This window comes from Argiope bruennichi, chromosome 2 (assembly GCF_947563725.1).
Source record: "Argiope bruennichi chromosome 2, qqArgBrue1.1, whole genome shotgun sequence".
NCBI lineage: Eukaryota > Metazoa > Arthropoda > Arachnida > Araneae > Araneidae > Argiope > Argiope bruennichi.
In genome coordinates this window covers 90,334,064-90,347,244 of record NC_079152.1, presented here as the reverse complement: position 1 = coordinate 90,347,244, position 13,181 = coordinate 90,334,064, and the positions used below count along the sequence as shown (strand labels likewise).

Genomic DNA, 13,181 nt, shown 5'->3' with positions numbered 1-13,181 from the left:
AAGTTTATCATTTTTGGCTATTTATTAATTACTTTTGCTTATTCCCAACCATATATTTTATGACATTTTCGATTCCAGTGTTGTTTTTTTAATACAAAACAACAACAACAAGAAGATAGATATATATATAAATATTACTAAAGAAATATAATATAGAAAATTCTTGTGCCATTATAGTCACATGACATGCAACTTGAGCGCATATTAGTTGACACTGTGCTGAAACGATGTCACATTTTTCTTACAGCAAGATTAAATGGATTCAAATATTAAATTGACGCAGTACATTTAACGTGTATTAAAGTGAGCATGAATTGGCTCTTTTATACTTACACAAATATGGTAAATTATTTTTGATATTTCAATTAAAAACCCTTGATAACAGCTGAAGTAAAATTTCACAATTTATAAAATTTCTATAATTTGCACAAATTTTTGAGATTCAACTGACAGACTTTAAACAATAGTGAAAAAAATGAAGAAGATAAAATGGAAAATTTCAAAATAATAATAAAAGAGATGTGAAAAATTTATAAACTAATAGATAGATCTCTAAGTTTGCCTTTATAAGTTATCTTCATGCATTTTATAAATGTAATTATATAAAAGCATACATACCTTTTCCATAATGAATCAGTATGGTGTTCCTTATTTTGTTGGTAAAGATGTGAGAAAAACCTGGTAATAGGTTTCATTTTGTATCCAATTCTTTTATTAATAAAATAATGTAAAAAATAATAACCAGTTACTAAAGTGCTAACTACGATGGCGGAAAAGTTGTTTGGCTCTTCGTTAAAAATTCAACATATACTTTGAAGCAGTTATAATTTATAAGAATAAATATGATTTTAGATTTCAAAGAAGCTCTAATACTTTGTAATTTATTTCCATATAAAATGTAGAATTGCACAAAAAATTAGATATAATTAATCATGAAATCACTAAACATGAAAATATGAATCAATTTAAATAATTAATATAAAACAGATATAATCTCTGTGATTAATATATGCTGACTTTACATAAAAAAAGATTCTGCTACTTTCAGGATCAAACTACATTAAAATTAATGCAAATATTAAAAAAAAGAATGAAAATCAAACGATTTAGGCAAGAAATTCTAAAGAAAAATTATAAATGTTGCCAAACATAGATAATTTACATAAATACTAAAACTAACGAATTTTCCAAGTTAATATTTGAATATTTTTTACAAATAAATAAAATATATTCTTAACAATATTATTTAGTTAGCGGAAAGAATAAATTTTTAGTCCAATTATCCAAATGATAATGAAAGCCTTTAACAGCTTATCAAAAAAAGACAGATGACATTAATAATATAAAAAATAAAATTTATGGTACTATTTTTTAAGTTTTTATTTGCATTAACATAATTCTATTTCATAATTTTTCACACAGTGGCTCTTAAAAATGTTTGTAAAAATTATTGTAAAGAAAAACCGCTGCAACCTGGAATTGAATTCAAATATGAACTTCACTATTTTTTCATATAATCTCCACGTGCTTTTTTTTCTTCTTCTTCTTTTCTTTTTTCATACTTCTTTTTAAAAAAAATCAATTTTATCTTGTTTAATATTTGAATAAAAAGAAAATGCAAGCCGGTATTTTTCGATGTACCAACAAAAGTGTTCGTTCATCAAAAAATCATCAAAAATATGCATAACAAAAATTATCATCTGTCACTTATTGTGGTGATATTTTAAAAATCGTTTGGCTTTAATTTTTACTTGCTTAATTCTCTGTTCTATTTATTATTTGTAAACGGCTCATGGTCATAAAAAAAACAACCAGCATTCGAAAAATGAATATCTTTCATCATAATAGTAGTAAATCAATTCAACATATCTCTAGATTAGTAAATTTATCTCATTCTATAGTACTTTATGTAATAAAACGATTAATATAAAAAAGCGAATCAAAAACAAAATAAGAAAAAGTAGTCCAGCAAAGTTAACTCAACGTAATGAAAGATTTACAGTTAAAAAAAATTATTCACATTTGAATGCTGTACAAATTTCTCCGGAGTGTATCAAATTTTCTTATTTCAATTTCATCTAAAATTGCTCGGCGAGTGCTTAGATCAATCGGATTAAACTTTCATTCAACTCGGTGGAAAAGAAAACTAGGCTTTTTTTCACAAAAACAATGATAAATAATTCCAAACATGTTGGAGTGATGTCTTATTTGCAGATGAAAACAAAACTGAACATTGTTAGTTCTGATGGGCGTTTAATTGTTTTGAGAAGAAAAAACGAGGACTTTAATCGAAGAACTTTAATTAGAATAGTAAGACATGGCGGAGGAGGTGTTCGTATGTAAAGGTGCGTGGCAGCTTCGAGATTAGATAATTTGGTATTTATTAATGGAACAACGAATCATTCTCTTTATTTAAATATTTTAAAGAGCAATTTAAAATTATCAGCCAAAAATTTAGAAATTGAAAAATAGATTATGCTTTTTTTATCAAGATAATGATTCGAAACAGTCTGCTTTTAACGTTATTATCTCTAAGTTAATACAATTGTAAGTTAGCATACAATGACACAACATTAATACGAAACCAAATTGCAATAGTAATTGACGCATAAAAAATAAATAAACTAGTGCAGTCTATGCTCAGGCGTTTAAAAGCAGTTGGTTGTTGTAGGATATCCTACTAAGTATTAATAAGCCGACATGTCTCAATCATAAGTATAGATAAAAGTGTACGAAAATCTTTGTGGCATAACTTTTTTGTTTCTTTTTGCTTACTGTTTCTTTTAAAAAAATAATTGTATGTTCTAAAATATTTAATGAAGTTTTATAAAGAAACAGTTGTAAATGTTGTTAAAATATTCTACTTGTAATGCTGAAGTATTAAGTTTCAATAATGACTAGAATAATATTTTATAAAAACTCGTCAGTGAGCTCTTGGCAGCTATTGTAAATACACATTTTCTAAATATTGACAATAATTGCATACTGTTTGATATTTTTTTAGGATATGCTGTACGATGCGTCAGTCAGTTAAAAGAAGTTATGAAATAATTATGATGCGCTATCTATAAACTACTATACAGCACAGTTGCCACTAGGGATTGCAATACCGGACCAAAATTTCAATACCGGTATTCGGTATTTTTTAAATCTTAATACCGGGATACCGGTTTTAATACCGGTATTAGAAATTTTAGAAAAAGAAAGAAAACACAGGTGTTTCTTTGTTTTATTTGCCAGTTTTGTTAGAGAGTGTAAATATCACAAAAATAATTTGTAACTTATAAATAATAAACAGTATATAATCACAAAAAAGTAAAGAAACATCTTATTTATTTAAATCACAAAAAAGTGTAAATATCACTATTCAGTCTGTGGTACTATTACAAATTTTTGAAATGGGATCTTAAAAAACATAATGCATCAATTGTACTATCATTAAGCCTGAAAAGTAATTTTGTGTAAAAATTACCAGCTGTCGAAAACGCTCTTTCGGCATCTACGGTTGTTTGTGGTACTGTTAGCAATGCGCGATATACTTTTTCCAAGTATTTACCTCTAAATCCCTCATCTTCAAATAAATCGATTTCCCGTCGGATGGTTTTGGATATAACAGATTTGTGTATTGTATTTTTGGTTCGTTGAGATTTTATTTATCGCTAATTCTAATTTTTGTTCAAGAGACAATTCCTTTTCACTATCGACAGTACTGACATCATAATCTTCGATAATTGAACCGAATTCTTCCGAATGTGGATAGGTTTGTGGGTAAACAATTTTAAGAAAATTTACTCTAAACTTAATCAGATTTGAATTGGTTATTTTCCTTTCTTCTTTTTCATTTTCATTTTTAAAATCATTATAATTATTTAAATACCATAAGACATTTTCTATTTCGGTATGCCTTTCTTCTGTGAGATTTTTCAATGTAATATATAATTCTTCAGATAGTGATGTGTGCTGTTCTTTCAGTGACTACAACATGAAATTTGTTGTTGCATTAGCTGTTAATAAATTACAATCTCTCCTACATAATGTCTCAATAATCAGTTTTATTGGAAGTAGAGCTGATATAGTTCTGGATATTAAGCCGAATTCACTATCTGAAAAATTAATTTACAGGTTTAAGTCAATTATTACTTTTTTGATTAGATTTCCCAGTTTCAAAAATCGTTCCATCATTAGGAGTAAACTGTTTCAACGTGTTTTAGAATCTAATATTAACATATATTCTGTTTTATTTTCAGTTAGTATATATTTTAGTAATATATCCTTTTTATAGGGGAACGTTTAAATATATTAACAATTTTTCGAACTTTATAAATTATAGGAAGCAATTCTTGATAGGTTAATATTTCATCCTCATTAGCAATATCTTCTGCAACAATTACATTGTCAATATCACTCTCACTCTTACTCTTTTCAAAGTTGGAATCCGAAATTTCTATATCCACAGTATTTGGATTCTTCTGTTCTTTATTTTTTCTGTATAACACATCTATTACTTTAATTGAATTCCTTGTGCATAGCACAACTGCTGATTTGCACCAGTCAACTTTCCAACTTTTTTCATAATTGTTGTTCCATCAATCGTTATAGATACAATATTTTCTTTCAGGGATAATCCATGTTTCGCTAATTTAGATTTAAGCAATTAATTAAGCCATTAATTAGCTAATTAATTTCGCCCGTTATGGAGACATAAAAACAAAAACGTATACTATTTTGCTATGTTCGCGATACCTGAACATATAGTGGAGAAAATTTTAAAAATTTCTAGTAAATACCGAAAAACCGGTATTTAAACTTGTGAATACCGGTATTACGAAATTGTACAAATGGCTCAAAATACCGGTATTCGGTATCCCGGTATACCGGTATTGCAATCCCTAGCGGTGATGGACACAACTTCAAATAATTACATAGCATTGTTATCATATGATTTACAATATATATTTCAATCATGTTCTGGAGGACCACTGAGTGCTCAAGCTTTGTATTCCTACTCATTTACTAAATAATTTATGTTCGGACCTGAAATACTTTATTTTAAAAATCAGAAACATAAATTTTAAAGAAATGTTGTAAATTGAATAAGAAAAACGATTTATACTTTTAAAATAAATCTCCTTGCTTATATTAATTTTTGAGTCAATCAAATTTCTAGATTTTTTTCGCATTTTTCTTATGAAAAAGAAAAAAAAATAGTTGCATTGTGTATTTTTCGAATTAAAAGAAAAATCCAGAATATTTTGAAACACAGTTTTCTAAGAATAAGTTTTCGAATAGAAAACAATTTTCTCAGAAAGGAAAAGTTAAAGTTAGAAAAGTTAATTTTAAGAAATTACTTAAAATTAATTTGTTTTTCTTGAAATTCAATAGACAATATTATTTTCCAATTTCAACTGAACATAGCTCTAATTTTAGAATCAAAATTGTGAAGTTTTATCAGAAATTTTATTAAAAAACTTTTTATCGCATTATCTGTTTGGATTTATTTTTTTCATATTTTGATAATTTTTGATATAATTCTGGTAATTTTTTATATAATTCTATAAAATTGAATTGACAAAGTCAAACAGTATATGTCTAACAAAATATGATTAAAATTATTAAATTTTTTAAGTAATATTCTTACATTTCATATTTTGTAACGTTTTAATAATAATTATGATTCATAATGTTTGAGATGAAGTCGTCTACTTATTTTAGAATTACCCTTTTAACAACAAAGCACAATGATTAATTGAACAATTCTGAAAAATTCCCAGCAATAAGAGCAATAACATTATATTTCTACAAAAAAGTAGTTAATTAGAACTGATATTTTATTTTCAAAAAAGCAGAATAATGCAAAATAAAAAAATTCAGCTTTTAGAATGAGAATTCAAATATATTTGCAACAAGCATTCAAATATTATTTGAGCAAAATTTGCTAAGATGATGGTAGATCTAAAGATCTGTTGATTTTGTAGAACTAAAATTAAATTAATATATATTTCCAACAGAATAAACATACTAACTAAAATTAATTAGAGACATAAAAGTTCGAATTTATTGAAATAATTAAATGAAAAATAATCGACCGAAATGTGAAATATTGAAAACAAAATATAAGTATTCTAAGACAAGAAATACTTGTGTTTTCGAAAAGTATCTAAAATTACATTGGAGTAAATCATTTCTAGAAAATATGAACAAGTATTTAATTTTATTGTGAAATCTTCTACTGAAAATAATTTTAGTACAACATAGTATTTTTTTAAACTCAGTATTAGTCAAGTATTTTTTTACATGAGAGGCAATTACTTACTTTGTCTCTTGATGCTTCTTATATTGGTTCGACTTCTCTGAAATTCTACTGTGATGGTCTCCTTCGTCTGGCTTGAAAGTACGTTTGCTACAAAACAAAAAAAAACTATTCGTACTATTGCGCCTTGAGTGCCAATCACATGATGAAACCTTAACTTCAAACAACTGTCAGACCATCGGTTTGTAAATGGGTAACAAACGCGATAAGGATGGATTTTATTACCAATGGAATGAGCACCCAGCAAGAGCCCCTCTATCTCAACATTTTCTGAGAGGCAAATAATATCGTCTCCTGATGGCATTGGAACGATTTGTTCACCATACTACGGATATCATTTGTGTATTGAGATTTAGGAACATATAGAAATGGATTAAAAATAAAACGTAGTAAATGATATGACTAAACAACTTTGCTGAAGAACATAATACATAGTTTTACGAAATAAAATCACCAAATTTAAAATAAATTAATGATTACAATCTTATAAGAAAGTAATTTGAAAGATTTAGAAACTATCAACAATTTAATTAAATGAAGAAAATATATATTTTAATATAGCAAATAAGAGTGAACTGCAGATTTTTATGCACCAATATGGTTGCTATTAGGCACTTATGGATGCTATTGGACACATGCTTTGTTTATGATGGTTGCTATCATTTTGAGTACACTTTTCCGGTATTTACGTTTTATGAAATTTCTCATCAAATGATGACCGTTAAAAATGCTGAAGTGAAAATTTGTTTCTTTGAGCTATCTGTTCATAGATCATAATCAATCAAAATATCATTACAAAGCTACTTTTACCCCAATTTTTATTGTATTTGATTTGAATTTTATACATTAAAATTGAGAATTAAATCAATTACGAACATCGTTGGCAACAAAGATGTAACAAATGTGATATGAAATTGTATAAGTTAAATTTCATTGATGCGGATTAAAATCCATAAAGGAAAAAGAAAACATGCGTCTAAAATTTAAAAAAAAAATTCAATTTAATACAATCAAATTTTCAAAAATAAATGTTCATCACACATTGATTGATATGGTGAATACGTTTTGCCTTCATGGATGAAATGTATTTTCATTTCCGAAAGCATTCCTATTTGAACACGAAAGATTAAAAAAAAAAAAAAAAAATGCTGTTAACCATGTTGTTAAACTAAAGGTTGTAAACTTCACTAGCTCATAAATTTACAAAATATCGTTTAGTTTCGCAGTAAATTAAAGAGAATTGAATATGCATTTTGTTCATCTTTCTTTTGACAGATAAGTTCTATATTTGATATATATCTATATTTTGTAATTCTATATATATTTAATACATCTATTCATATATCCATATCTATAATTTTGATGTCAATATCACATTCCAAGGTTCTTTTATTTTATTTGGGTTTTTTTTTTCAAGTATTATTTCAAGTAACATTTAAAAACTTATGAATAGACAGGCTGACAAACAATTAATGGATTTTCCCAATATTTCATGCATATCCAATGGCTGTTTTTCGCGCAGGCACTCCCTTCGTGCCTTTGAACCTTGAAAGAGAAGAAAACCTCAAAAATCTATTCATCATACATTGAAATGGAGGATTTACTATATTGGATACATGAAAAGACACCAAACATTCTTTTTTCTTGCTCTTTATGTTGTCAAAATCAGTATTTCCTTATTATACCGCCCCACACAATTAAATCGTCAAGCAATCACCAAGACGTTGACGAAATTTTGACAAAGCATTTGCAATCCTAATGTGAACTTGAAGCACTCCTAAAGTCTTAATCCTTAAATCCTGGAGACAGCTACAAATTTTCAATTCTGATGATGATAAATGAAATTTGATATTTGTTTTCATATCAAAATTGTAAATTTATATTAAATTTTGAAGCTAACTTGTCAACTAAAAGATATTCCAAATGTATACCCGATTCTTTTGGTAATTTTGTGAAGCAAAACTCAAAATATGCTATATTATGTAGGTTGAAAACTGAGGGAAGGACACTTGCGCTAATTTTACTAAGTATTGTTATTACTGAGCTGTTCATGGGATAGTATTTGAAGATAATACAGTTCTTAATTTGTTCCTCAAGCATTTTGCAGCCAACGCATACCATCTAACGCAAACAAAATCATATTGGTTAATTACAAAAATATGCTATTACAGAAAAAGATACGATACTGCCTTGGCTAATCAAAATCGACATTTTTCTTACTTTTAAGGAATGGTATAGATTTTAAAAGCAAAACTGATTTAATTCTCTTATTTTCATTTAAAAAATTTTTAAAAATGGTTCTTCGAAAAAATGTAGCATTATATCTCTAGATTTTTTTATTTTATTTTTAAAAAAATTGAAATAAGGGTATTGGGCCAAAATAAAGTAAGTTTTTTTTTTTCGGGGGCGGGGGGTATCATATACTTATATATTCTGTGTTGCCATGGTATCTGTCGTTGGAAATCTCTTTTGGGCTTGTTATTTCCACTCCTTACTTGAAAACAGATACTGCTTTTGGAATGGGAACATGTACATCAATGTTTCTAGTTTCTGCACGATATTTGATCCCCGAAATTAGCATTCTAGATTTCGGATCAGAGTTAGGTCGAGATTAGGCTCTGTTCTCTCTATATATAACAATAAAAACGGAAATTAAAATGTGGAAGACAAGTATTATACACACGAAGGAGGGGAGTGTTTTTAGTTTCTACGGCAACTGTTAGAGTAGAAGGAACAAATTGAGCCTATAAATGAATTCATAAAGGAAATGAGTTCGTTATCAAACCAGAATGACACACAGGGCATATGAATATTTATTGATTTGATCTCTAACCGTGTTATTACTTTTCATAATCCACGGAACCATCCTGCAGGATTGTTTCGGTTCATGAGTCAGATAGACTGTGCGCTTATTAAAGCAGCAGAAGTACACATTTGTTTTATCTGATAGCTGCCTTTGGCAAGCAACTGCCTCGCTGTTAATGATGGTTGCATTTACTTTCAAATAAATTTCTTATGCTTAGCTTGATGTTCATAAACCCCTCAAGGAAAACTTTTTAAATGTTAAAATATGTTGGACAATAAGGCCGTATTAATTTAATAATGTCAGTCCTATTCATTGAATAAATTAATTAATATAATGGAATCAAATCCCATGATGTTATAGTGCTATTAAAATCATGGCTGTCCGCTTCATTTATCTTCTAGTTTTCGTAATACTGAAATTTTATCTATTTAAGTGTTTTTTTATTGTCTAATCACACATTAGAGAGAATTCTTCTTCCTTAGTTTCTAATAATGGAAGAAATATCAAGTAATTAAGTATTTGATGAAACAATGAAAACGATTTGAATTTTAGTAAAATAAAAAAGAAACTGTAGCTGAAAATCAAGCAAAAAAATTCAATATTGACAATATTCAAGAAAAGTTTTCACAATTAAATTATTACTATTAAAAAGAATTTTTCTTAATTTTAAAAAAAATGTAAAAATTAGTTATGTGCAGAAAATTTTTTTAAATTTTAAAAAATATAAAAATTAATTATTTCCAGAATTTTTTTTTTTTTTTCGGAAGTTACTGGGGGATTATTTTTTTGCACATTTACTTATACATTATGTAAAATAAATCTCTAATGCTGATAGAAGCAAATGGGTATCTATTTAGGCTGTAGGAATACTTTTGCATCTAATATTACAACCGTTTTTTGATACTTGACAAAAATAATCTTTGAGGATTATAGTTTACGGCTCGGTGCCCATTTTTCGAAATTATAATTAAATATTTGATTAATTATAACTCATTAAAAAAATTCTTTTTTAGCGAATTTAATTTCGGATTGCATTATACCTCAAAATTTAATTTTACACTAACTCAAAATACAAAAAAATCCAACAAAGAAATTTTCAGTTTCTCTAATTTTAACGAATTTTTAAAAGCAAGTTTTAAAATAAAATATTTTCGAATAAATATTTAAAGAACCAACATATTAAATAAATGTTTAATGTTTAACAATATTTTTCATTATTGCAATTAAATTTACAATACATTCTATGTTTTATAAAACTTTTCCATTACCGTTCAGACTGTTAAATTTCAGTAAAAAAAGAAAACGATTCGAAATTCTAAACAAAACTTTTTGTTTTTATTTTTAAATTTACATTAGCCAAAAAATTCTACATAAAGCAGATTTTTAAATTGCCTTTTAGAATTAAATGCATTGCATTACTTGATTTAAATAAAAAAAAAAACTTTGCTTCGCAAGTTTTTGAATTATTTTGATTACTCTCTTTTTCAGCTCCATATAATTTTCAGAGGTAGTTCAAATTTTCATAATTTCTTACATCATAACAAAGAAGAAAAGTAACAAAATACATAATGTACTACCCATTTTATAACCTGGAAGCAATTCAAACTTTCTCAAAACAAAAATATAAATAGTACTATGCAATAGAACAAAATCCCATCTGTAAAAAGGAAACTTCATTGAAAGTCTTTTCAAAGATTAATGTTTCAATGAAGGGGTAAGGATAGGATATACTTGACCATCCTTAAATATTTTTAATAAAGGGAAGACATCAATTAACTCCAGAAAATGTCTCAAGGGTTCTTACTATATACACGGAGATGATATCCCAGGGTTTCACAGTATACATGGAGATAAAATGCGATAGTTTCCATATTCATAGCGATTGGATATCCACTACTTAAGATCATGACAAATGATTAAAGATAAAATATCATTCCTGTTTTCAGAGAATAGAGTAAAGTAAGAAAAAAAAAATACTTCTCCTCTCTTTTTTATGTAAAGAGAATCAATTTCAAATTTTCAATATTTAGATTCTATAGATATAAAAGAATTATATAATTTTTTTCATTATTATTCGCATTTTTAAGGTTTTTTTTTCAAGGGAGTATTGATTGGTAAGCATTTTACCTTAAGTTGTTTATAAATAATACACTAAGTTGTTATAATGTAATATGCTATTGGCACCCCATAGGCCAGACCTTCTTGTCCTAGAGCTACCAATTTTGATACTTACACACGTTAGCAGAGGGAACCTTGGTGTGATTTTTTTAAAATTTGAATTAATTAAAAATGAAGTAAAATTTTGGTGCCTTTCTGAAAATGTTACAACACAAAAATTAGTTTTATATCACTTTAAAATTAAAAAAATATATATCATACTTTTTTTTTTGTTATATAATTTCTTACAATTTTTAGTTAGGTTTTTTTTTTTTTTTTTTTTTTTAATTTTAAGCCAAAAATGTTTAAAGTGCACCTATTTTTAAATACTGTCACTCTTTAATGTTCTATAATTGGATGTATAAATGTATAGAACGATTTAATGCTTCTAAAAGTAGTAGAGATAAATGTCTATCAAAATTTAAATTTAAATATATTTTGCTGATGAGTCACAAAGAACAAATCACAAAAATTTTTAATTTCAATTTTAGTAATCTTAAATTGCGGTGAATAATAACCAATAATTAATGAATTAATAACCATTATGGCAGATACTCTTAATAAACGAAAACTGAATATGCCGAATGATTAAAAATACCGGATAATTCGTGAAGGAAATAATGATACCCTTTTTTTTGGGGGGGGGGGGTATGATCATCGCCATATAATAATATCATTCATGATATATTGTATTTCAAGAAAAAAAGGAGGAGTCATAAAAACAAAAAAGAATCATCAATACCTTTCCCAGCCAGAAAGAAAATAAAGCACCTTTAAAATATATCTATAAAAATAAAACTACTTTCCATCTTTATTAAATTTGTGAATATAAGTATTTTCCTTGCAGATCAACAACCATGTCATCTCATGAAAGACATCATCATAATTTGAAGCTTCCGTTTGCTGTTTAATATATTTCAAGGCTTCATCAATAGCAGTTTGTCTACGCATATGAGTCATTTTACTGTCACTAATATCAGAGTATGTTCTTCATGCCCATATTAGTCACTGTTAACAATATTAATTATTTCATCATCTGTTATTGCAGACTGTTCATTAACATTTATACAATCATCATCTTTCAATGAAATATCGCCAAGTGCAGGAATTCTTTTAGTCGCTATAATGAAGCAACTGTACAGATAAGCACAAATGAAACACTCACTGATTAAATCAGCGAAAGTGTCTCCCCAAAATTTTCTCGCATACTCTCTAATAAAAAGTGTTATCCCAGTGAACGCCTAACATGGCATTGGCGTACAATAATTACAAAATATTAACCTTTGGCATGAATTTGCCATTTTTATTGAATCTATCATGCGATCCTCGGCGAGTGTTTTTACGATTAATCCCTGGCATGTGACCAAGTCTCCAAAATTTTGAATTTCGATTTCAGACGCCTTCTTTCCATCCGAATGAAACAAAAATTTGGCATAATACTACACTCAAAGTCGCAAAATCACGTATCAAATTTGATATATTTAAATCACTGCGTTTTTTTTTTTTTATCGTTTTTATTTCTGAAAATACAACCTGGCAGACTGTCAACCTCTTGTTGGATTTCGCTCAAAATTTCACAGAAGTTTAGACTAGAAATGTTGATTTTGTGTACTGAATTTTATCTATCTAACTCTCTTCCTTTTGTAGTTATCTTGCTAATTTGTATTAGAATAGCCGGATAGACAGACTTCCGCTGAACGGATTTTGCTCAAAATATGATAGAAATCTACAAATTTGGTATTAAACCTGTATATCAAATTTCATCCGTCTAGCTCAAAACGTTTTCGAAGTACCTTTGTCACAAGCAGACATTTTCTAGAAAGGTGTTTTTAGAATCCAGAGAGGTATAAAATGGGCAAATTTTCATATTTTTGGGCAAGAAAATCATATTTTTTAGTTATAGTGTTG

General features: G+C 27.2%; 1 protein-coding gene across 1 annotated transcript in view; it reads right to left on the bottom strand.

Moving 5' to 3' along the window:
* The window catches only part of LOC129958047 (protein disabled-like), a 146,876-nt gene extending 140,463 nt beyond the window's left edge, over window positions 1-6,413 (bottom strand). The window contains exon 1 of the mRNA XM_056070220.1: window positions 6,314-6,413. The gene's annotated coding sequence lies outside the window, so the exon portion shown is untranslated. The remainder of the gene's footprint in view (window positions 1-6,313) is intronic.
* Window positions 6,414-13,181: the final 6,768 nt, after the last annotated feature.